Raw genomic sequence first — 26,912 nt, 5'->3', positions numbered from 1 at the left:
GGGTAGGTTAGTAAGTAGGACTGGAGCTTGTGGTATGTAAAGACCAAGGGAACAGAGCAGGATTTCAGATAAGAAACAAGAGCCATAAGGTAAGAATCTGGAGCTCTGGAGGCCGGATGAACTCAAGGGGACAGAAAGCCAAGGGAAGATATTGGTACCCTGCTCCTGCTTTCTTCCTCATGCTCTTGAGATAGAGTATCCTATGGAACCTGGAGCCCAGAGAGAGGCCAGCAAGCCCCAGTGCACAGCTTTCTTCCTCATGCTCTTGAGATAGAGTATCCTATGGAACCTGGAGCCCAGACGGAGACCAGCAATGCATCTACCCTCATTCCCCACAGAACTGAAGTTATAGGTGCACATGGCCATGCCTGGAGCTCTATGTGGCTGCTGGGGATCCAAGCTCAGATCCTCAACAGAACATCTCTGAAGCCACCAAATAAGTATTTCTACTTGCTTTCATTTTTTCTTATTTATTTATTTGGTTTTTCAAGACAGGATTTCTCCTTGTAGCTCTGGTGCCTGTCTTGGATCTCACTCTGTAGACTAGGCTGGCCTCAAACTCACAGAGATCCGCCTGGCTTTGCCTCCTGAGTGCTGGGATTAAAGGCATGCACCACCATTGCCTGGCTAAGTACTTCTATTTGCCTTCATCAAATGAGAAAATGGATCTTGTAGAAGTTACAATTTGCCTGAAATTGCACAGGTCAGGAGGGCGAGGGTGAAGACCCAAACAAGTTTCTGGGAATCTCAGTCTTCTGGCTGGAGTATAAACACCTAGGCAGAAAATTGCACTCACAATGTAACACTTCTGGATATTTTTTTAATTATACTTTTCATTAATATATAATAGGTCTGAGGTTGCAGAACAATCAATAAATCCAGACTCAAAAGAAGACATATCACTTGATTACTTTTTTTTAACATTTTTTTATTATTCTTTGTGTTTTTCATATCATGTATCTCTGCTGTTGGTTGCTTTTGCTTTTGGGGGGGACCCACCACCCAGCTCCCAAATAAATCACACATGGAGGCTTATTCTTAATTATAAATGCCTGGCCTTAGCTTGGCTTGTTTCTAGCCAGCTTTTCTTAAATTATTCCATTTATCTTTGGCCTCGGGGATTTTCTCTTTCTCTATTTCTGTATACTTTTCTTTGTTTCTTACTCTGTGGCTTGCTGTGTAGCTGGGTGGTTGGCCCCTGGAGTTCTCCTCTTTCTCTGGCTACTTCTTCCCTTTCTCCCAGATTTCTTCTTCTATATGTTCTCTCTCCCTGCCAGCCCCGCCTATCCTTTCTCTTAAATTGCCATTGGCCATTTAGCTTTTTATTAGACCATCAGGTGTTTTACACAGGTACAGTAACACAGCTTCACAGAGTTAAACAAATGCAACATAAACAAAAGTAACACACCTGAAAATAATATTCTACAACATCTCTCGATCCCATTCATTTACCATCCCTGTGTATCCACCCTCTGCCCTTGCAGCTCCCTCCCACTTGATTACTTTTACAAACAGTGGACACCATGCCACAAGGTAAGAATTCATCCACAGTTTTTTTGTGAACAGCTGATGATTGAATGTGTACTAAGAAGCCTGCCCTAAAATCAAGATGGTACTAGAAGAATGTGAAGCTCAGACTCTAGTGAAGAGGACTAAAGCAATATAAAAACCCCAGACAGCTCCACTTATAAATAGATTACCCTGAATTCTCATTCTAAACCTTAACTTTGGAAAACACAGGGCCAGGGAAGGGTATCCATTTCTAAAACTTAACTCTACCTACATGGATATCAATGATCCTGGGATGGCTACTCTTCTTTGTCCACTTAGTAGATTTAGAAACGCTTAAGAGATGGTGAGGCATTTCTCTGGGTGTTTCCACGTGAGAGCTGTCAAAAGATTGATGGAAGGGAGAAAGCCACCTGGGTGGGTCAGCACCATCCAATGAGCCAGGTCTCTGAGTGCAGTGAAAAGGGAAGAAGTGGGTCCCAGCTAAGCTCTGGCCCACCACCACAGGAACTGCTTTGATCCACCATGCTTTCCTGTCTGGATGGGCTGAACCCTCTGAAACTGAGAGCCAAGATAATGCCTGCCTTCCTCGAGTTGTTTGTGCTGCTGCAGAAATGAGAAAATATAATAAAGGGCCTTCCAAAGATGCTTGCCTTCCAAACAGAAAGGTATAAGACACGCAAAGAAACAACAAAGAAAAGCAAGATCAGAGTTCAGTAGGACATGGATATTGACGCTATTGTCTATGGCCCATCACACAGGATAAAGTAACAACTAATGTGTTCAAAGAAAAAGCTCAAGAGAGAAAGATGGGGGACTATAGCTCAGTGGTAAAGCTTCCCTATCAAATTCAAGGCCCTGAGTTTGGTCCCAGAACAAAACCCAGACCCCTCAAAGGAAAAGGAAGATGGTAGAATGCACGGTCACGTGTGGGACTTCAGCAGAGATGTAGAAATTACATACGAAAAATAACTCAAGAGGTAATGGCAAAATAAAATATGTTAATAAAATCGAAGGTGCTTCAGTGGTTTTGATAATGTAACTAATATAGCAGAATAAAGGATCAATATCTTGAAGATGGCTACATATAAATTATGCAAACTGAAGCACATGAAAGAAAAAATGGGAACAGATAGAACTGAGTCACCAAAGCCATAGGGCAGGTTCACATCCTCTAATGTGGAGGAAGTAGAATCATTTGAACACAAAATGCTCAGAAATTTCTCAAAGTTAATAATAGGTACTAAGATAAAAGTCAGAATTCTCCAACACTAAACAGAATAAATCCATCCAGTCTACCCCCACCAAAAAATCCAGACAGCTCATATTTAAAAAGCTGAAACACAAGTACAGACAAAGGGGGGCAGATACTTCAGTTACCCACAGGGGAACGCGCTATATACAGAGGAAAGCAGATTAGATCCACAGAGGCTTTTCATCACGAGTTCTACAAGTCAGAAGAAGAATAATGACATATTTAAAGAGCTAAGACAAAGAGAAAAATGAGAATCTCTTATACCAGAATTCTACGGGCTACAAACTATCTTTCAAAAGTGAAGGATGAATTAAAACATGCATACCAAACAATACAAGTGAAGACAGCCAACACGGATGCCGTAAAAGAAATACACAAAGAAGTTTTTCAGACATAAGAAATATGATACGTGTACTCACATCTACACATGAGAATGCTCTGAACTGTTGAGAAATTGTATTTATATTATATGGCTTTAAAAGTTAACACATAGGGACTGGAGAGATGGCCCAGGGGTTAAGAGCACTGGCTGCTCTTCCAGAGGACCCCGGTTCAATTCCCAGCACCCATATGGCAGCTCACAACTGTCTGTAACTCCAGTTCCAGGAGATCCGATGCCAAGGCACATAAAGTAAATAAATTTTTAAAAAGTTAAAATATATATGGAGATAAAATTTTTCTGCAAGGAAAAAGATAATATTTTCAGTTTTTAAAAATATATATATTGTGTGTGTGAGTGTGTGAGTGTGTGTGTGTGTGTGTGTGTGTGTGTGTGTGTGTGTGTGTGTTGGGAGGGATTATTGTCTGCTTGTGCATGCAGAAGGTTTTAAAGCCTTACAACATGTTCTTTCCCAAGGACCAAAGCAGGAGCTGCCAGTCAATACAGAAACCCACAGACCAGAACTGTTTGGTTCAGCAACACCACAGAGGGTAAGTGTTCCCACTTCACTGACACCAGCAAGGCCTGGTAGAGATTTTCCTTCAGCCCAGCCAGAGAAAGATGGCCCAGCCTTGTCCATGCAGCATCAAAACAGGCTGAGCCAGAAGCCAGGACTTCATCCTCTGAGCAAACTCTTAAAGCAATCATCATGAAGGTGATTCAGTGAATAATTTTTATTGTTATTTATTTATTTATTTATTATTTTGTTGTTGTTGGTGGTGGTGGTGGTGGTGGTGGGTTTTTTGAGATGGGGTCTCACTGTGTAACACTGGCTGTCCTAGAACTTACTATGTAGACCAGGCTGGCTCTGAACTCACAAAGATCTGCCTTCCTCTACCTCTTGAGTACTGGGATTAAAGGCATATGCCACAACGTCCAGCTCAGTGAATAATTTATAATTGTATGCATATATGGAGCAAATAAATAAAGAGAAAGTGCCAGCAGAGAAATTAAAACTATATAAAGAGAAACAAAAGGAAATTACAAAAAATAATTTTACACAACCAAATATAAAACTGGTATAATTTAGAAAAGAGCAAATGTGTGAGGCTGTGCCTAGTGGTATACATCTGCAATCCCAGCATCCAAGAGGTGGAAACAGGAAGATTATGAGTTTAAGGCTAACTTTGGCTACATAGTGAGTTCACAGACTAGAGGAGACTGTCTACAAACAATAAACAAATAAACAGAATCTGTGAACTTATAGGTAAGCAAAGCAAAACTGTCTAATCAGAACAATGATAACAAGATACCCTAAGTAAAAGAATACAATTTCAGGAACACGTGATCTGACATTCAGGTCACTGCATCTGCAAAAGAAAAATAAGAAAGGGACTCAAACTCAAGGGGTGCAAGCCGGGTGCAGTTGTGACCCCAGCATTGAGGGCAGCAGAGACAGGCAGATTCTGGGGGCTGAGGAAGCAAACAAATCCAGCAAAAAATGGCAAGGATAGGGTCCAATGAGAGACTCTGTCTCAAAAATTTGGGTGGAGAGTGATACAGGAAGACACCTGATGTTGACCTCTGGCATTCGTATAGATGTGCACACACAGGTGAGCACATCTACACATAGGCATGTGTACACACACACAAAATAAGCAAACACAGCAGGAAGAAGAGAATTAGGTGGTGGAGGAGATGAGGAGGTGAAGGGGGGGGGAAAGGATAAGAGAGGGGGAAGGAAGGAAGGGAGGGAAGGAGGAAGAGAGGAGAGGGGAGAGGGAAGAGGAGGGGAGAAGGGAGGGTGGGGGGAGGAGGGAAGAAGAGAGGAGAGAGAAGGGGAGGAGAGGAGAGGAAGCGGGAGGGGAGGGGAAGAGAGGAACAGACTATTTAAATCTTTATTGGCTGAAAATTTCCAAATTTGCTCAAAATGAGATTCAAAAATTTGAGGAAGCTGTAAACAGGATAAAACCGAACAATCTACTCCCAAACATGTCTTTGTTGGAGTTCTGAAAAGAGAAGACAAAGAGGAAATCCTGAGAGCAGTGAAGGTAATTCTGCCAAACCAGAGAGAATGATCCAAACGGCAATTATTTCCCGACAAAGCCACAGAGGAAATACCAGAACATCTTCAAGTGCTGAAGAGGAAAAAAGAAGACAACACGGAATTCTCCACCCAGTGAAGGTATCTTTCAAGAATGAAGACAAAATCAAGGAATCCTGAGATGAAGGGAAGAGTCATTTTGTCATCGTTAGTGTGGTCTCCAAGGAATGGCTGAAGTGAGTTCTCTACACATCATGGAAATGCTCAAAGAGGGGCTCTCAGAACGTTAGGAAGGAATAAAGAACGAGATAAAACAAATCAGAGTGGGGTCCCAGACCCCAGTCAGATGGCTCAGTCTTGAGAGTTCTGGCTGCTCTTCCAGAGGACCCAAGTCCAGCTCCAAGAACCCACATCAGGCAGCTCCCAGTTATCTATAACTCCAGCCCCAGGAGATCTGATGCCTCTAGCCTCTGGGGACACTTGTACTCACATGCACAGACATATAAATAAAAATGAAAACTTAAGATGATGTACAATACAGTCTCCTCCTTTTTCATCCTCTAAATTCTAGTTAATAGTTAAACATTATGATGTTGACTTCTATGATTCTAAAGATGTGCAGAGAAAATATTCAGACAATTATATTATAAACTTTGGAAGGTAAAAGAACCTACTGGAAGAAGTTGTCTACATTTGACTCAAACTGGTAAAGTTTAGACAATAATAGGCTGTGTTATATGTACATAATATACTACCAAGGAATACCCACTACTAAAACTATCTAAAGAAGACCTCTAAGATGACTAATGATAAATCAGTAATCCATACGGAAAATCAAAATCTTAAAATTAACCACAGAGGCCTGGAGAGATAACAAGTTGTTAAAATGCCTCACAAGTGTAAAGGCCTACATTCTATCCCCTGAACTCATGTGAAAATGCCCACCATGGTACATACATGTAAGCCCAGCACTGGGTAGGCAGAGGCAACAGATCCTTAGGGCTCACTAACTAGTCAGTGTGGCCTACTGGCAAGCTTCAGGCTATGAAGAGACCTGTCTCAAGAAGTACATAGTATTCCTGAGGATGACACCCAAGATTGTCCTCTTGTCTCCACACACACACACATGTTCATGTGTTCCTGCACACACGTATACACATGAACACAAGCATAAAAATATAAAAACAACCAAAGAAAGGAAAAATAGAAAGCAAAAATGTAAATGTCTGACTAAACTTAAACCCATGTGTACCAATAATTATATAAATGCACACATTTTAAACTCAACAACTAAAAGACAAGTGATTGACAGAAAATATATATGTTATTTAAAAATAATTTACTTCGCCGGGCGGTGGTGGCGCACGCCTTTAATCCCAGCACTCGGGAGGCAGAGGCAGGCGGATCTCTGTGAGTTCGAGGCCAGCCTGGACTACCAAGTGAGTTCCAGGAAAGGCGCAAAGCTACACAGAGAAACCCTGTCTCGAAAAACCAAAAAAAAAAAAAAAAAAAAAAATTTACTTCAATTATAATGGTATGGAGAAGTGAACATTAAAAAGATAAAGGATAAGCTGGATGTGGTGGTTCATGCCTTTAGTCTCAGCACTTGGGAGGCAGAGGCAGGCAGATCTCTGTGAGTTTGAGCCAGCCTGGTCTACAAATCAAGTTCCAGGACAGCTAGGGCTGTTACACAGAGAAATCCTGTCTTGAAAACCCAAAATAAGATAAAGGATAAACAATTTAAATATTAATCAAAACAAAGCATAAATGACTATGCTAATCAGTTTAAGTAAATCTCAGAGTAAAGAAAACTGTCAGACACAGAGAGGCTTGTTACACGATGAAAGAGGAAACATTCGGTCCATGAAGAATAAACAAAAATCCTGAATGTGTCTGCATCAGACAATAGGCTGCAAAATTTAGGAACAGAAAGAGATGGGACTGAAACACAATGCACACGAATCCTAGAGTGGAGTTGGAGAATTTAACATCTATGTCTGGACAATTGATACAACAAGAAGACAGAAGAGCACGAGAGAGAACTCAAGATCATCAGTCAAAACATGGAGAACTTCATGGTGACCCCAGCAGAAGGCATGAGCTTTCACACATGCTCAAAACCAATACCAAGATAGGCCATAGTTTGCATTGTAAAACAAACCTCAACAACCTTCAGCTGTCATAGTGGCCCACCAGGGAGGAAATGCTCAAGAGGCACAGGCCAAGAGGATCATGAGTTGGAGACTAGCCTGGGCTACTTTACACCTTGTGTCTAAAAAGTGGCACAGTGGGTTAAGAACACTTAGCATAACATAAGAACCTGAGTTCTGATCCCCAGAATCTATATACAAAAAAGAAAAAGAGAGGGTATATGGAGAAATGGCCCAGTGGGTAAAAGCAGTTCCTGATTTTGCAGAGGACCTGGGTTAATGGGTTTGTTTCCCGACACCTACATTGAACAGCTTACAACTGCTTGTAATTCCAGCTCCAGGGGATCTGATGCTCTTTTCTGGCCTACATGGGTACCAGAACAACTCAAAATAAACCAAGTGCCCTCCAGACTCCAATATCTACCAATAACATCACCAGTCACCCAAATCCCACACCTTCCTTGATGGAAACCCCCTCCCCTGCCACAATATACTCCTCAACTCCCCAGTACCCTCTGTCCCCATAGACCCATCCTTCCAGTGCTCACAGCCATGCCACACTCCAGGTAACCGATACGAGATGAAGTCTTGTCTTTCTTTAATCTCAACCAAGGCAGCACACAGCTAAAACTTCTTAGTAGAAGTTTATGGAAGGGAAAAAGATAGCAAAGAGCGAGAAAGAGGAAAGGAGGAGGAAGAGAGGAAAACAGAAGAACGGGAGGCAAGGCCGGAAGAATAATTAGGGAAGGGGCAAGGTAGAGAGGAATGGATGTGGAAACCAGGACCAATTAAAGGGGGCCTTTGAACCAACAGAACAGACTCCAACTTGACTTTGTGGGCAACACCAGTGAACTAATCACAGCTCAAGAAGCAAGTTCACATGCAGGACCTGATGCCAAGAAATGAAAGGGCTCTCAGCCACATGGAGTCTCTCTTTGGTTCACCAATTAGACCATGAAAGGCAGAGGCAGCTTAATGAGGACCTGTGGGTTCTTTGGGGACTGGGAGAGAGGCGGGATGCAGGAAGCAAGGGATCCAGGCCTCCAGGAGAAGGCCCCTGTCTTCTTGGGCAGCTCCAGCCTCCTTTTGATGCTAGAAAGGAGCACAGATCCGGATCCACGGAAATCACTCTTTGATACTCTGTCTCCAGATAACTCTATGTTACTCTAGAGGTGAGAGTCTCCAAGTTTGTAGGCCACAGGTACGGGAGTCCTTTACAAAGAATGACAATTACACCTTCTGAATCTGGTCCCTCCAGAGATGGGTAGTGCAGGTCTCCTTCCTTGCCCATCAGCCACTGTGCCACAGGATATAATTTTCTTGACCCAAATGCCAACTTGAAAGCAGCCTCTATTTGCAAACCAAAAAGGCTGCCCTCAAAGGCTTAGAGTAAACAGACAAAATGAGACATCACCTCTTGGCTCATTTTGAATGAAAAAAAAAAAAACTAAGTCAAAGGTTCTACAAAGCCAAATGGCAAATTAAAATTTACCGATTGTGGAGAGTAGGAATGATGCAGTTATGGAGCAAAATTATCTTGAGTCACCTTTGCCCCACTTAATAGCCATTCATTCAGTCTGCCTCTGACCTATCACCCTGTATCTACTACATAAAACCTTTGGGGATATACTAACTTGCTAACCACCAACCCAAAAGCTCAGCATGTCTTCCCATAGTACCTGAAACCAACAGCAGAGATTTCCCGCCATTGCTGTAATGGTCTACCTAACACCCCCAACCAATGTGTTTAAAAAGAGGGGGGGACCCTTGATTCATGATTTTGTGTTGTCTGTGGTATAAAAGCTCCATGAAACTATTTCCACTGTGGACTGAAGTTTCCAGGGAGGGAAATAAGCCACACCTGTGTTAAAGATGCTACAAAGTGAATTGATCAATCGGGAAATTATGACTGCAGAGAGTTGGATTTTGCAGACCCAGAGGCAAATTATCTTGGGCTATCTTTATCTCCCTATTTTAGTTACTTTTCTATAGCTAGAAAGAGACACCATGACCAAGGTAACTTAAAAGAAAGAGTTTACTGGGGGCTCACAGTTCCAGAGGGTTAGGGCCCATGATCATCATGGCTGAAGTATGGCAGGAGGCAGGCAGACATGGCTTTGGAGCAGTAACTGAGGGCTTATATGTTGAGACTACAGCCATGAGGAAAGAGTGACAACTAACTGGGAATGCCGTGGGGTTTTGAAATCTCAAAGCCCACCTCCAATGGCACACCCACTCCAACAAGGCCACACCTTCCGATCCTTCCCAAACAGTTCTACCAACTGAAGATTAAGCATTCAAATCTATGAGCCTATGGGGGAGGGCATTCTCACTCAAACTACAGCATGCCATTAATAGCTACCCATTATTCATCTCTGTGTTTGATGAACATCCTTTTGACTATTAAGGAAAACCTTCTAGAATGCAAATACTACTATTTTCTTCAACAGAAATGCCAAGAATAACATCAGAGAATGTCTGAAACATACAGCTGAGACTGACCCACTTTGCTCTAACAAACTACTTGGTGTTTCTACCAATCTATTTAAAAATGCCTTAATTTATGACTTCCTTTTGTTTTATCACAAAGCAAGCAAACAACAACAAAAACCTTCATGAAACTGTGACTGCTTTGGGACATGGTGATAGGAATTCCCACCACACCCCTATGGTCGTGCATGCCCAGCAGGACACTTAGTCATTTCCACCTAGTCATTTCCGAGTCATACGTCCTGCGTGACCCAGGACCCCTTGCTGCATGGTTGCGTAAAGCGCGGGTGCGTGGAGTAACCACGTGGGCCTGTGTGCACAGGTGCGGTTGGCCTTTAAAAGCCGAACCCCAGGTTCCCCCACCCCCTTCACACACGTGTCCTTTCAGCAGGCCTGATCACATCTATCTTCTCCTCATCTTAATGACTCTTGTTAGTGGATTCTGTCGTGTTTCGTGACTTTTCCTCACAGGGTAAGAGCTCAGCTAAAAACCAACACGTGGTATTTGGGATAACTTGAATCTGTGTTCCTCAACTGTCATCACTCACGTTTGGTTCCAAACTACACTCTCTCATTCCTTTGAGGTGAGAGCTGTGTTTTGCATCACACTGTCTGGTATGAATGAGAAGAGAAATGCCCCATGGGCTCCCATATTTGAACACTATAGGTGCTGTCTGAGGAGGTTATGACCCTTCACGAGGTGGAGGCTTGCTGGATGGAGAACATCACCGGAATGGACTTTGAGGGTTTCTAGCCTTGCCCTCTTCCTGCTTTCTCTCTGCTTCCTGGGTGCAGATGAGAATGTGGTCAGTCAGATTTCTGCTCCTGCTGCCTTGCCTTTCTCTGGAACCCTGAGCAAAACAAACTCTTTGTTCTTTGAGTTGCTTTTCATCATAGTGCTTTATTACAGCAGCAGCAAAGTAATTAACATGACGTCGCAGACAGAGCATCCTTATTGGTTTAAAAATCAAAGAAAAAAGGTAGAAAAGCGACATTTCCTAGAATCCATCTTCAGTTCTACACAACTCCCCAGATCTCTCATCTTTAATATCTCTTTTAAATTCTGATACAGCTTTCAAACTCTCATTAATTTTAAATTAGCAATTTCATCATTTATTTTTTTTTTTGGTGTTTTCAAATCCCAATCAAAATAAACTGTTCGTTTATGATACTTAGGTATATTGCCTAGAACCTGTAGTTTATTACACACACAAAAATTAGGAATATCAAATGTTTCCCTTTTTAATGTTTGCAAGTTAAATTAATGTAATTATCAAATGCAAACACAACCAGAGCACCACATGGTACTTTTTTTTTTTCCTCTAAGCATTTCTTCTTTTCTTGGCTAGTTCTCATTTTCTCCTGGAAACCCCAAGCTTTTCTGCCAGCTAATGATGTGTGTATTTCATAGCAGCCATACATGCTGCTTGTGGGAGAGACTCTCTCAGCTCTCACACTGAGATCAATTCCCTCTCACTGTGTCTTGGGTTTATCCTGAGCACCAGAGACATGAGAAGGCTCAAGAACTAGATGAACATCTCTGTTTGTGTCTTCCTTGCTGAGCCAATAATGTTTTTACTAACCAAAATTACCCAGAAGACATTTGTCTCAGCCACCTGGGCATTACCAAGGCGATGCTCTAAGTAACAGGAGTGCGATAGTGGTGTTATATCCTCCACAGTTCTGTTACAGCACAACCAGGGTAAGGGGGAGATCTTTATGGGCAGCAGCTGCCAGAGAAAGGATCTCCCTCCTCACTTAGAGACCCACGACCAGGATAATACACACTAGAGGACTGTCGCAGGGCAGCTGAGCAGCAACCAACCCCATGCAAGCAAATCATCATACTTAATGAGCAAGTACATCCCTGTAATGCCGTGCCGAAGCTAAAGCCGCAAGCACAGTCACTGGAAAAATGGGAAGGGAGTGGGTTCTGAGAGGAAGGGAGAGCTGTCAGATGCCAGAGGGAAGGGAGGCGTAACTTCAGCAGCTGACATTTAACACTCAGAGCTAAGTTGCTTGTTTTGTTTGGAAGCCCATTTTCCCAATACATGCAGATATTCCGACACCTGCGTAGCATTGACAACCAACCAGATGTTCAGAATGGCAGAACTGGGAAGGATGCCAGTGAGTCCCCTGGTCCTGCAGATGGCTTCAGTGGGGAGGAAACAGGAGTATGGCACTCAGCCTTTGTTCTGCTTTGCACGCTATTGCTGTGATAAACACCATGACCAAAAGCAACCTTGGGAGGAAAGCGTTTATTTGGCTGACATGTCCCAATCACAGTCTATCATCAAGGGAAGCCAGAACAGGGATACAAGTGGGGCAGGAGCCTGGAGGCAGGAACTGAAGCAGAGGCCACAGAGGGATGCTTCTTACTGGCTTGCTCTCCATGGCTTGCTCCTTTTGCTTTCTCATTCTACCCAGGACCACCTGCCTAGGTATTTTGTTATAACTATGGAAAGCTCACAAGCACCTCTAGGGCAATGATCCATCACCTCATCCACATGCTTCATCATGTCCCTTCCTTCATGCAATTAAGACACAGACGTGGCTCAAATCCAAACATACACCGGAGGCAACTGGTGGCTTAGGCATTTCTGTGCATGGTTTAGACTTGGATTTAAGTCCTTTGGCCCAAGTGCCAGTAATGACAATTCCAGAGCACAGATGTTTGCCAATAACAAGAGCAAATTCCCCCAAGGAAGGAACCCTGTTCCAGACTTCTGCCTATCCTCCTGCACAAAGAATCTAGAGGACACACCTCAGAGCTAGGCTGGGCTCCAGCTCTTGGTTACCAGAGAGCATGTGACAAAGAGTGGGTGCCGTCCGGAATGGACATACCCTTCTCTGCTTTTGTCCCAGGTCCCAGAGTCCCTGATAGGAGTACAACATCCAGGTTTGGGTCCCCAGCACTCCAAAAAGGGGAGAGAAAGTGATGGGAATGAAAGTTTAAAAAAAAAATAACAACAACAACCAAGAAACATATCTTCCACTGAACCTGCCACCAGGCTGATGATTGGTTAGGACCTCAGTAATTCTGGAGAGGTTGGGATGTTGTAAGTCCGGAGCCCAATCGCAGTTGAACTTGGGCTATCAACAGCCCCCTTAAACATCCTGTGAATAAGTAAGTGAAATCTTTGGAAAGGTATTAACAGACCACTAGTTTCCACCAATCAAAAGGCTTGTCAGTCAGCTGTTTTCATGTAACCTGGGATTTGCACTAATGTATTTGAAAAAGTGTCTTGATTTATGACTTTCTTTGTTCTGTTACTATTAAAAAAAAAAAACAACTTATGAAACTGTTACCACATTGGAACATGGAATTTGCGCAACTCAAATCTGTTCTCCAGCCATGGTCTCCCATATTTGGCTCCATAACAAACTATCTCTTATCCCCTTTGAGGTGAGAGCTGTGTTCTTGCATTTGGGGATGGGGTATGGTGGGGGGTAGAACAGAACAGAGCAGAAGAGGCCACAATAGCAAGTACCTAGAGAATGAGCTACTCAGGAGTCTGAATTGGGAGGAGGAAGAAGAGGAGGAGGAGGAGGAAAGGAGAGGAGGAGGAAGAGAAGGAGGAGGATTGCTTCCTCAGAATTCCACACCAGCCTCGGCAACATGGCAGCACTGTGCATGAATTAGCTAATTAGTTGTTACCAAGAAACTGGGATGTGGCTCTGGGGTAGAACATTTGCTCAGCATGTGTAAGGCCATAGGTTCATCCCCTACATGGCAATAATAATAATATTGATGACAGTAATTGTAATAAACTAGACAGACAGATGTAAAGCTACATCTAGATTTGGATGTCAGCTGCATTTTCTACATTTGGAAAGGAGAATGGAATAAGCAGCTGTGTTCTGGGTAGAGCCCCTGCCCAGCCTTTCCGGCTCTGGAACTACAAGGCTGAGTCCACTGTGACTGCTGCCATAGAACATGCAGACGCTGAAGTCCTAGGTCCCAGGGACGTGAGCTGGGTGCTCCAGGAGGGAGCATTCCAGTCAGACTCCCATGAAGCTCACAAATGTGTGTATGTGGTGTGTGTGTGTGTGTGAGAGGGGGGGGGAGAGGGAGAGGGAGAGGGAGGGAGAGGGAGAGAGAGAGAGAGAGAGAGAGAGAGAGAGAGAGAGAGAGAGAGAGAGAGAGGTGGGTGGGGGCGGACCCTTAACATTTTACCCCAAATGGGCTTAGTAAGGCCTGTGCTTTGCTCCTGTTCCGGCCTGTGACTGAATGAAGGGACTCTGGAAGTATATGACCGCTTCCTCTGGGATCTTGGGATGAGGCCTACAGAAATGGAAAGGGAAAGGTTTACCCTGAAGACAAGAAGACAGGCCCTCTCCCAGCAGCTTCCTCAAGCAAAAGGCTCTGGGCTTGAGGCTGGAACTAAGGTACCAGAGAGTGTCTGAGAAAGGGACTGCTTGTGCTTGCTCAGATTCTAGTGGTGTGTGAGCATCCCTAGAGGACGGGTAGACCTTCTAAGTACAGGAGAGGATGGTCATGGCAGCAGAACAAGGTCAGAGTCCTGAGTTAGCCAGAGACGATGAACAAGTAGGTGTCTACCCTGGCCAACATGTGCGCAGTGAACAACCTACCTATCAGCACAGGATGGCTGCAGTGGCCAGCACCTGGCCAACAGACAGCGCTATGAAGAGGTCCCTTGAGAGTCAAGCCACAAAAGCCTTTGGAAAAGGGCCTCCATTCTCCTCCTAGTCTCCTCCTTGCCAGCATTTTCTGTGTTAAAGGAGAAGGCAAAGAAGAGAACAGACCATGCAGTTCTGACCTCTATAAAGCCATTGCTCTCCACCCTGTGATTTTTCCTGACGATTGTGTCTTGCCCTGATTAATTAGCACTTTTGCTGTCAACAAACCAGTTCCTAGGAAAGAACGAAGAAGTGCGTGTGTGTGTGTGTGTGTGTGTGTGTGTGTGTGTGTGTGTGTGTGGTTTGCATGTGCATGAATGTATTTGCAAGCCCATCTCTTGGGCCACTAGGAGAGATACAAATTGACTAACCCCATGCTGGCTCATTCAGGAGAATGGGGACAGGGAAGTCCTATCCCTATGGATAATGGGGAGCGGGGGCAGAGGGAAGGGGCTTTGATTAATCCTCATTGGCAATCATAGAGTGAAAACAACACATGAAACCACAAAGAGAAAAAAGAAGGAAGGGTAGCTTTTCCTAGGTTGCAGAAGCAGACACACAATGATTAATGGTGCAGTCAGGCCACAGAAGCTGCTTGGGTTTCTGCACAAATGAAGAGGAAAAAATTCAAATACATGGCCAGATCCCAAGCCCCAAATGCCAGTGTAATCTGAGGAGTGTCTGGCTGCTGAGAACAGGAGAAAAGCCACTGCTGGGATGTCACAAGCCCACCCAGAAGGGACCTGGGGCTCCATGCTAGGGATGCCGGGTAAGGCTTCAGTTCTTTCTCACACACACCTGCAAGATCACAGGTTCCCCCTCTGCCATGGTGACGTCTCTGCCGTGGTGATGTCTGTACCACCCTGTTGAGGCAGGACAGGAATTGATGGTGAGTGGAAGGAAAAGGAGGCCCTAGGTGCTAAGTCTAGCAAAAGCCCCTCCCAATCTGAGAAGCAGGGATCCCAGCACTGCCAACAGCATTTGCTGTGAAGGTTGCTGATGTGAGATTGTTTTCTTCTACCAATGGTAGGTAGCCCGACAGGAGCCGATATTTGCCCACCCCCTAGATGTTTCCTGAGTTCTGGCACATCCTTCCCCTTCATACTCATTAGCCTGTTGAATCAGAGTGTGAGGTGCAACCCCACCTGGATTAGAGATAAAGGACAGAGGCCATCTTGAACCTAGTGTGCTCACTAGCCCAGTTTGGATCCGGGCACACCCATGCTGCAGAAAGAAATTGCCGTCCTGGGTTACTTCACGTATTTCTTTGCAAGACACCTGGATTATTCCATCCCCACACTGGCACGGAGATAATGTTCCTTTCATATATAGATATTTTAAATTAAAATAGTAACAAATCAGGCTTAAGACTTGAATGTACACGATCTCGGATAGGGTCTCATTTCTCTCTTTTACATTTTCGGGGAAACTCAAATAAGACTGTTAACTGTTTAGCGTCAAGGTGTCTTACTTTTCTATACTCTTGTGATCTAAGACCCTTACCTTATCAGTTGTAAGACTGCCAGGTACAGGAATCACCCTGTCATCTCATCCAGGCTCCCTGGCAACTTTTTGAAGATAACAGCTTCAAAGCAACTAAGTCATGTGTGTGGCTATAGTAAAGACAATGAAATGTGCCTCTCCTTTGAGAGGCCCACACCCATACTCTGGGGTGTGCCTTCTATTCTTCCCCAGCACGGGTCCTTCTCTTAACCCTCATTCTAAAAATCCATGCTGGAATAGCTTTTAATAAACTCCGAGTTTGCTCTTGGCTCATCCTGAAATTCTTTCCTACACTGAAGCCAATGATCCCGTTTCACTGAGTTGGAGTCAGTACAGGACTGAGGGAACACCTCGGGCTTCTGGGAGCCACAGTGTGGAGCTGTGCCTCTGCCCTGCCGCCACTGCCACTATTTGGATTTACGAAATTATGACCTGAGAGCTGAACCCGGCTAGCGCTTGTCCTGGGATATGTAGAAGAAACTCACATACTCCTGAAATCCAAGTTTTCCTTTGAAATGGCTGTGTAGGAGGAGGAGAATGGGGAGGAGGAGGAACAAATAAAGGGGCCCAGGGACCACATCCAAAGTCCATCTTCCAGGTGCTGGCCTGAGGTTTAGATCGGAATAGAAGGTAAGTGTGCGCATAGCTAAGCACTCCTGGTCCAGATGGGGCTCTGGCCCTCACCGCTGTGTCCGTGTTGGCTCCCTTCTGACCTGCCCAGTGGCCTGACAGAACTGTGGGGGGTCTTGCCTAGGGAAGAAAGTTCTTCCCCTGGTGGGACCTCAGACTTTCCTCCAACAGCATGCAATTCAGGGGGACATCTTAATTCAAGGGGATCATTCTCACATCCGTCTGGTGGCCAGAGACAGCCACAGATGTCTCCAAATGTCTTCTCTTCCAAGCAACTGGCTTAGGAAGGCTGAGGACAAAGCAGCCGAGCAGCCCTCTGAAGCAGTACCCCCCACTCCCTGACGTTCCTCTTCCCAATGTGGCCACAGTGAATAAATCTCTTTGCTTAGCTTCTCACCACTCTGCATTTCTTTAACTGACTTGTTGAGGACAAGTGGGTGATCCTAGCTCATTATGACCGCCAAGGCCAAGGCTTTGCTGGGAGGGTGGGGTCTTACATTTGGTATTTGTGTTCTCAGTGGCTAGCAGGGGTCTGGCCGACTCTAGGAGCTTGGACGATGTGTCAGATAAGTGAATCTACTTTATCTGTGAACACCGAGGCAATGTGTATTTTTATTATCTTCTAGATAACTTGACACTCTGCTACAGAGAGACAGGGCTCTCCATCCCTTTGACTTAAATCTCCAGGGCCTACGACCACAGGAAAATGAAACAGGGAAGTGAAACCAAGTAGCCACCAAGAGACACTCCTGGTGCCATCTGGTTCTATTGGAACCTCGGAGAGGCTGGGAAGACAAAACCAGCCCAGCCTCCTCCACCCCACACCCTCCTTCCCACTCCACACCCATACCACCAACCTTCACTTCCCACCCCAGCTCCCACACCCTCACTCCTACCCTCCATTGCCCACCCCCACCGCCATCTCTCATACCCCCACTCTCCAGGAGAGGCTATATAGAAGAGCAGGGTAGAAGTGAGGTCAAACTTAGCATATGAAAGAAACCAATGGCAGAGCAGAAGAAAGAACACTCTGACCTAGGACTGTTAGCTAACAAAGTAGGGAAGGAAGAGTCCTCACTATGTGAATGACCCAAAAGCCCACCATACTGGCCCATAAAAGTGTCACCCGTTTGTAGAGCATTCATCTTTGAGCCTTTGACCTTTTCTCAAGCTGCGGCCCACTTCCTTCCTTGTTAATGCTATTTTTCTTAATAGCCTCTGCTTCTACCAGTATCCATGTGGTCCCTAGTCCAGTTCCTTTTTCCTAGACAAAATAAACCAAGCACCTAGAAATCCCAGTGGTGTCCACCAGACCCCAATATGTTATACTATGTATCTATAACAACATGCTGAGGTTAGCCCCGGCTGAGGCCCCAGATGACAGGCCACCTCAGCCACCAGACAGGGGGGCCACCAGCCTGGAGGAGTGGAGTCCTAGATGGATGGACATCTTCCCATTGTTATGGACTCTAGACTCACAGCCTGTGCCCCAGGCAGTCCCAATAAGCCAAGTTCAGCCACCCCTTCTCACGACACCAATTTAAAGAGTCAAATGAATAGTGAGAAGAAGAGAAAGATTTATTCTGTGTGGACACATTGAAAGAGAGACAAAGAGAGCTAGGCCTTCTCAGTTAAGCTGTAGCCCAGCTGCCTCTGACTCAGCTCCGTCTCGGCTCCATTCTCCTACAAGGTGATCCAACAAATTACAAATCTCTTTCCAAGGGAAGAGTTTACCCTCTACCTGGCATAGACATTAGCCCTTTTCTTTTCCCAACATCTGGCATAGACATTAGCCCTTTTCTTTTCCCAACATGAGATTCTTGGGGCATTTCAATTTAGGGGAGTCCATAGTCTGATGGCCAAAGAGAGGGGCACAGTGTCCCTTTAGTATATCCTCATTTTTGCCAGGCCAGTTACATCAGCATCTCAGGGCGGAGACAGCATCCCTACCCTGTATGCTCCTAACCCCTAGAATGCAGACCGGGTAAGGAAGAGCCTGCAGGTCATCCAATAGGAGTTGGGGTGGGGGAGTGACCAGCATAGGCTCTGAATGAAAGGTCTGAGGTTGGAGGGCCACACTGAAGTGGATTGTCCCTTTGTATAAGGGGTTTATGTTGAGTTATTAATGCCATGGACAGACAGAAGCAGTATGGCAGAGGTCCTGAGGATAGTTCAGGCTCTGATGCCATAGGTAGAAAGATAACCTGAGCTCAGGTTCTCAGGCAGACTGGAAGTCACTTCTACTGAGTTTTAGAGACGGGGGTAAGTTGCCTAGCATGAGCTTGCAGCCAGGCTGTCCCTGATTTCTGGGTAGCAGAGGAGAGCAGGGAATTCTGGGTAAGGAATGTGTGACTCCAGGATACAGGGGAGGAGGGGTACATCTAGTTGAGGTATACCCATTTTAAGAGTGAGTGAGTGTAGGCCACCTGTGGCCGGCCGGCCCTCTGATGTCTGGCAACCAGGTCTGGAAACTTCCTTGGGGCAGTGAAAAACAGTGCTTGTCATTCTGCTGGAATCCAGGCACCTGGGGAGCCTGTTTTTGGACTCACAGACAGATTCTGGGTGAAGGTCTGTCTTTCCTGGTAGCATTAGGGATCCCAGAAAGAGGATGGAGACAGAACTGGCTGCAGATGTGCGCAACTTGAGCAGCATCTGGTTTGGGATTGAAAATAGAGATGAGAGAGAATAATCATGTCAGAAGGACCAATGCTTCCTGCCTCAGTGTGGAGGATCTGCACCTGAGAAAAACAGGTGAGATGCAGAGGTACCCAGATGGCCGCACCTGGGAGTATCCACCTGTCACCCACGTGGCCAGTCTGGGGGTGACCAGGAGACAAGAAAGGCAGTTCTTGGAAAGAAAGACCAGGACAGCAACAGCAGGCCCAGGCCCTTGAGTGTTAGCCCTTGCGGGCTGCTATAACAAAGCGCCATAGACCAAGTAGCTTAAGAAAACCAGACGTTTGTTTCTTACCATTCTCTAGGCTGCTGAATTGAAGATCAAGGTGCTGACAGACCCCTGTCTGATGAGGACTACTTCCTTAATTGCAGAGAAGGGCTTGCTCACTGCGCCCTCCCATGGTGGGAAGGGGACGGAAGCTCTTGGGGGCTTTTTTTTTTTTATATAAAGGCACTCCTGACATTCGAATGTGAAATGTCTCTCACGTATCTCAACACTTGGTCCCAAGCTGGTGGTGCTGTTAGGAAAGGGTGCAGAGCCTTTAGGAGGTGGGGCCTTGATGGAGGAAGTAGGTCAGCCTGGGCACATAGCCCCTTCTGCTGTTCTCTCTCTCTCTGCTTCCTGAGTTCACATCTGAAGAGATTAGCAGCTTCCGGCCCTTGCCCCCATGACTTCCCCGCCATGATGGGCCCTACCCCTCTAGAACTGTAAGCCAAGACAAACATTCTCCCCTCTCAGTTGTTTCTGTCTGGGTAATGCTATCTCAGCAACAGAAGCTACGCCGACCACAATCGGGAGAGTCCGGAACTCACAAGCAAGTCAATCGTCAGAGGCTCCACCTCCGAGCACCAGCACATTGGAATTAAGTCACAGCTACGAATAAGTGACATAGGAACATTCTCGGTGGGCCCCTTCGTGCCCTCTAAGACAAGACCCAGCAGAGATTTAGGTCCAGAAAGCCTGTGTGTCTCCTGCCTAGATCATAGCTATGGCTTTGCAGGCCCTGCTCTGCCAGGATGAGCTGCTCAAGATCCAGACAAGCCCTGAGAAGACCTGGAGATAACAGGTAGAGAGGCCTGCAACCTCCAGCTGCCCCAGTATGCAGCACTTCCTCTGGAAGATGCCCCAGAACCTCTGGGCTCTTCCTGTTTCTAAGACACAGGGCTACCACAGAGGGCTCAGAAATAGACCATGTGGCATTGGCATGCGGGTGTGTGTGTGTGTGTGTGTGTGTGTGTGTGTGTGTGTACGTGGCGGGGGGTGGGGGGGGGGGTGGGGGGGATAGGTAAGACCAGCCCATTTTTTGGATGTTATACCTGACCCTCTCTGATTTCCAACTAGATAAGAGCAGTGTTCTAGTTTGCTTTCCATTACTGTGATTAATTAAAAACAAACAAACAAAAAAGACCTCCGACCAGAAACAACTTGGGAAGGACATAGTTTCTTTCCTCTTACCCCTCCAAATAACAGTCCCTCACTGAGGGAAGTCAGGGCAGGAACCTGGAGGCAGGAACTAAAACCAAAATCAGAAGAGGAATACTGCTTGCATTTTTACACAACCCAGAGGCCTCTGTCCAAGGATGGCATTGCTCACAGTGGGCTGGCCCTTCCACATCAATCATAAACCAAGAGAATGTCACACAGTCATGCCTGTGGACCTATCTGATGGAGTAAATTACTCCACGGAGGTTCTCTCTTCCCAGGTGACCACAGTTTTTATCAAGTTGAGAAAAAGCTAACCAGTATAGGTGATTATATACCTCTGCTGAATAAAAGAGGTTATGAGGAGCTGAGGAGATGGCTCAGTGGGTAAAGGGCTTGCTGCATACCATGAAGATCTGAGTTCGGATCCCCGGCAACTTTGGAAAATGCTGGGTATGGCCACATGTGCCTGTAATCATAGTACCAAGAAGACAGAGACAGGCGTATCCTGAGGGCGTGCTGACCCTGTCTTAGCGCACACAGTGCACACCACAGGCTCTTCAGAAAAGAGGTTGATGGGTCCTGGAGTGGGGTGGGGTGGGGAGCAGGGCCTGGCCAGACTGCTCTTGGGAAAAGCACTCCCCTGCCTATGATAAGCTGCTGTTTTTGACACCTTCTAGATTTTGTCCCTGGAAATGGAGCTACAAATTTCAGATACCTTTAGAATCATTTCAAAAAAAGTATTAGGAGCAGAGAGATGTGGCTCAGTCAGTAACATGCTTGCCCCGTATAAGCATGAGGACCCGCATGCAAAATCCACTGAAAAAGCCCAGCAGTATAGTGTAGACCCGCGCTGGGAGGTAGTGACGGGCGGACCTCAGGGAGCTCAGTGGCCAACCGGAATGCCAAATGAGGAAGCCCCAGGTCAGTGAGAGCCCATGTCCCAAAATCAAACAACCAACCAACCAATAATAACGACAAAAAAAAAAATGTGGGGGTGGGGGGGTAGGGGGTGGAGACACGGCTTGTCAGTTGGGAGCCTGTTACAGTCTTCCAGAGGACCTGTTTTGTCCTTAGTATCAGGTAGTTCACAACTGCCTTTAACTCCAGCTCCAAAAAATCTGGCAACCTCTTCTGACCTCTGAAGGCACCCCCACCCATGGCATACACACACACACACACACACACACACACACACACACACACACACACACGTTAAAAAATAAATAATAATAAATTTAAAAGGTGGGAGGCTGATGAGATGGCTCAGTGGTAAAGGTGATTGCTGCCAAGCCTAAAAACCTGAGTTCAATCCCCAGGCCAGGACACACATGGTGGAAAGAAAAGAAAAGAAAAAAAAAAAAAAAAAAGACTGGCACCCGAGAGTTGTCCTCCAATCTTCACCTGGTTAAAACCAGACATGTGCGTGGCAAGGCCAGTGATGGCCTGGGGCCAGGACCTTGGAGGAGTTTCAGTTTCCAAGATCCTGAGAACTGGACTTTCCCCTCCCTGAAGGGCTATGGCTGCTGAGTACTTAGTCTGTGACACACTTGAGGTGTCCTGCTGACTTTATCCCATTGTATGATAGTTTCCTGCGGACTCTGTCCTGTTGTCCCCCTGAAAACGGTATAGAAGATGCTGTCCTGCTTAATAAACTTGCTTAACATAAAACATTGCTTGTGCAAGCCCTCCTGACCCCACTTCCCTAAATTCTTTTACTTCTGATCCACTGGTCCTTCCTCTCAGAAGGTCCTAACCTAATCTGGATTAACCCCCACAGGCATGCCCAAGGTTAACCTAATCTAGATCATTCCCCACAGACATGCCCAGAGGCTAACCTAATCTGGATCATTCCCCACAGGCATGCCCAGAGGCTAACTTGATCTGGGTATTCCCTACAGTAATGCTCAGGGACTAACCTAATCTGGATGGTCCTCCACGGGCATGCCCAGGGACTAACCTAATCTGGATGGTCCCCCACGGGCATGCCCAGAGGCTTCTTTCCTGGGTGACTCTAGATCCTATCAAGTTAATAGTCAATAGAAACAACACAAATGGAATCTTCATATCATTGGCCTTGCAGAAATCCCATCATGCATCTGATACCATGCCATATTAGAAAGCCCCATATAAGGGCAGAAAAGAGGAATACATTCTGTTCTGGGACAATCCCAACCTTTTTCTAGGATTTTCTGCCTTTTCCTTATATGAACTCATGAATAGTCTTCCTCCATTAAAGTTTGCCCATAAAACAAGCTATGCAAAAAAATTCCACAATGCATTGTAAACTATCATCACCATCATCATCATCATCATTGAATTTGCATGTGCCACAATGTACTTGTGAGGGTCTGCAAAGCTGGCTCTCTCCTTCCATTTACACACAGATTCTGGGGGTTAAACTCCTCTCGTTAAACTCTGAGGGTACTTTACTTGTGAAGCCATCATGCTTGCCTGACCTTGAACTTCTGATACCGGGGGTTGGATTTAGGGCCTCATGATGATTAATCTTGGTTGCCAACTTGGAGACTTGCCTCTGGGTGGGCGGGTGAGGGTATTCCTAGAAGGACTAACTCACGAGGGCCCCTCTCCCATGGTGGGTTGCACCTTCAGGTAGCAGCCTACATGTAAGGCTGTCTGAGGATGGAAACGTTTGCTTTTTGCATAGCTGCCTTCACTGCCTGCAAAGCTTCTACTCTGTTGTTGTGTCCGCTGCTGCCGCCATCCTCCGGTGACATCAGAACCGAGCTTCTTCAACCTTGAACTTGGTTCCACAAAGAGCTAAGGATCTGTGGCTACCTAAAAATCCTCCAGGGGGATTCTATGAGCAAGGGATATGGAGACCGTGACTGGAAAAAGTACAGAGACAACCAGCCAAACTAGTGGAAACACGTGAACTGTGCACCAATAGCTGAGGAGGCCCCATGGCACTGGACTAGGCCCTCTGGATAAGCAAGACAGTTGTTCAGCTTGAACTGTTTAGGAGACCCCCAGGCAGTGGGATCGGGACCTGTCCCTAGTGCATGAGCTGGCTTTTTGGAACCTAGTGTCTATGGTGAGACACTTTGTGCAACCTTGGTGTAGAAAGAAGGGGCTTTGGCCTGCCTCAACTGAATGTGCCAGGCTCTACTGACTCCCCATGGGAGACCTTGCCTTGGAGAAGGTGGGAATGGGGGGTGGGTTGGGGCAGAAGACTGGGGGCAGGAGGAGGGAGGACAGGGGAATCTGTGGTTGGTATGTAAAAGAAATAGAAAATCTCTTAATAAAAAAAATTTATTAAAAAAATAAAAATCCTCCAGGCCTTCAGTGCCAAATTGGGACAACTGAGGCATCCAACCTCATGGACTGAGTGGCTATGGGGTTCTCGGCCTCTTCAGTGTAAAGATAGCCATTGTTGGACTACCCAACCAGACTCACCTGAATCAGTGTAATAAGCTTTCTTCCTATATGTTCAGTTCTGTTCCTTTAGGGAACCCTGACTAACAAGCTAGCAAGCACTCTATCAGCTGAGCTGTTTCCCCCAGCCCCACCCTTTTCCTAACCAACCAGCTGTTCTTCATTCCAACTCATCTGGAAATAGTTCTCCGCGTATAAGTCAAGATACAGACATCACCTGACTGGACTCTTGCAAAGGGAGCTCAGGCAGCCTGCATGCAGTGATGAGCTGGCTCTTCTGTGTGGCCCGAGACCAGCAGTATCATTTTCCAGTTTCCAGTCACTCTCCTGGGCTCCATGAACAGTGACTTCCTAAGTCAGAGAGCTTCAGAGTTCAGTTGAAAAAAAAAATGCTTTCATCTGTAAAAATACTTATTTTTCTGTTGCTTTGACTAGGTGAGCTTTTGTATGTCTATAGAAAACATTTCTGCTCTGATCCCTCCTGGGTCCCTAGGCTGCCTCTCTGACTGACATCTTGGTTCTTTCAAAGGAGAAGAGTTTTGTCTGAAAAGAAAATCATTTCTTCCTTTATTTTATTTTTCCATTTGATCCTGGAGAGATGGCTTATTGGTTAGGAGCACTTGTAGACAACCTGAGTTAGATTCCCAGCACCCACATTGGGCTGCTTACAACCACCTGTAACTCCAACCCTAGGGTATCTAGTGCTCTCTTCTGGCCTCTGAGGTCACCTACCCTCATGTATACATGCCTATACACACACACACACACACACACACACAAAATTAAATCTTCTAAATTTTGTTGACTTACTTATTTAACAAGTGTGTTTCTGTGGGTGTGCCACTGTGGACATGTGGAAGTCTGAGGACAAATGGGGGTCTTGATTGTGTCTTTCCACCATATGTGTCCCAGGGATTAACTGAGGTCATCAGGCCTGGAGGCAGGCACCTTTACCCACTGAGACATCCCAGCACGTGCCTTCTTCCTTCTATTCCAGTAGGTTTCTCTAGAACCATTGCTGGATAATTTTTTTCTCCTGTACCTCACCCCTTCCCACTTTATTTATTCACTGCTCCATTGGAGATCAGAGCTTCTGAATTGGTTGTTTTTTTTTATAAGGTTTATAATTATGTTGCTAACGCCTCTATTTGTTATCAGAGAATGAGTCTTGCTTTTCTTCTCACAGCTTCTATTGACTTGCTTATTTTCACATCTTGGGTTACTACTGGAGAGCGTTTTTCTATTCCCGTTTTTAAAAAAATAACAGTCAGTCTGTTTGGGGGGATGCTTTCTTTTTTCCAGTCACTTTAGAATATTGATTCTCTCCTTCAAATTTATCTGTAGAGATCTATTTACCACAATATGTGTATTTTATTGAAATTATCTCTATTTCCTTGTGGCTGAAGTTAAGTAAAAACTTCAGAAGGCTATTGTTTAGGAGTGGGCTCCTACAAGAGCCCTAAAAAAATCAGGATAAAATGCAAAATGGGTGCTGAGGAGGTGTTTCCACCAGTAAAGTGCTTGTCATTGGACCTGAGTTCGAATCCCAGAGCCCAGGTAACCGTGTATGCCAGTGGTGATCAGCCCCACCTTCATCATGAGACAGATGGTAAAGTCTTGCCCCACTCCCGGGGCAGATCTGGGAGGAAGGAGGGCTCTTATGGTATCATCTGAAACTTCCACTATATCATGTCAGGCAGGAGAAATCGGAGGGGAGGGGACATGAGAAGTGAGAAAAAGTCCAAGTCTTTGCCAGCAGTGAAACAAGAATGGTAGTACCGTTCACAATGTCTTAAGGCATTTCCCCCTGCCCAGCCATAATTCAACATTTTTCTAGGAACAGCACCAGAAAAACCCATTTACAGGGATAGGGCATGTATTAGGCCCTTGTGCAACCCTAGCAACTTCCGGTTTTGTCTTTTAATATTATAAATTCATTGAAGGCAACTCCAAGCCACCTCACATACCTCTGGTGGAGGGCTGTCATTAGAAACCTTTTGAGATATAACTTGAGAGCCACCAAAAGTATACCTATGGCTAAGGCAGTTGCCTGCCCTGTCTTGGAGGAACCAGTATCTACACCTAGATGTGTCTTACTTTTTCCCACCCTTCCTTGGAAAGAACCCCGACCCCCACTTGAGTATATCTCATTTTCTTCTGTGCATCTCTCACTCTTAACCCTCATGCTCAAGTCTATATTAAAATACCTTTAATAAAATTTACAGGTCTGCTGTATCAACTGGCTAGTCCTAAAACTCTTTTTTGGTGCAAAAGCCACAAACATCAGATTGACTTGAGTTGAGGTCCCTAAAAGTCCAAGAGAATGTCTCAGGCTAATGAGGTGGCAGTGTAGATCTGTGTTTCTGTCCCCTCATAGTTGACTAGGCTTCTAAGTGACTCAAGGTAACTTAAAAGAACTTCGGCATGGTTCACCTCTATTTTGACATTCTTGTTTGAAAATGTCTCTGTGTAAAATGAATAAGGTCTCTGTTAGCAACCTTCACAGAAATGTTATTTGTGCTGGAAGTTTTCACTCTTATCTGCCTGATGTTTCTACTACTGTCCTTGAAAAATGCCCTGCTTTATGACTTTCTTTTGCTTTATAAATATAAGAATGCCACAAATCAGTTTCCACATTGAAACATGCTACTTTGGATGACTCAAACCAATGCTTCTAGGCTCGATAATAAACTCTAATTCTTTTTTAGGTAGAAGTTCAGTTTTGTGTTGACAGCCATTAACAATTGGAAGAATTGTTTTGAATTTTTCTCCCAAGGGTAAGGCCCAAGGGAGGGACAGCTGAGAAGAGGCTTGGC

The sequence above is a fragment of the Peromyscus eremicus genome, chromosome 16_21 (assembly GCF_949786415.1).
Source record: "Peromyscus eremicus chromosome 16_21, PerEre_H2_v1, whole genome shotgun sequence".
In the NCBI taxonomy this organism is placed as follows: domain Eukaryota; kingdom Metazoa; phylum Chordata; class Mammalia; order Rodentia; family Cricetidae; genus Peromyscus; species Peromyscus eremicus.
Note: the sequence above shows the minus strand (reverse complement) of the source record.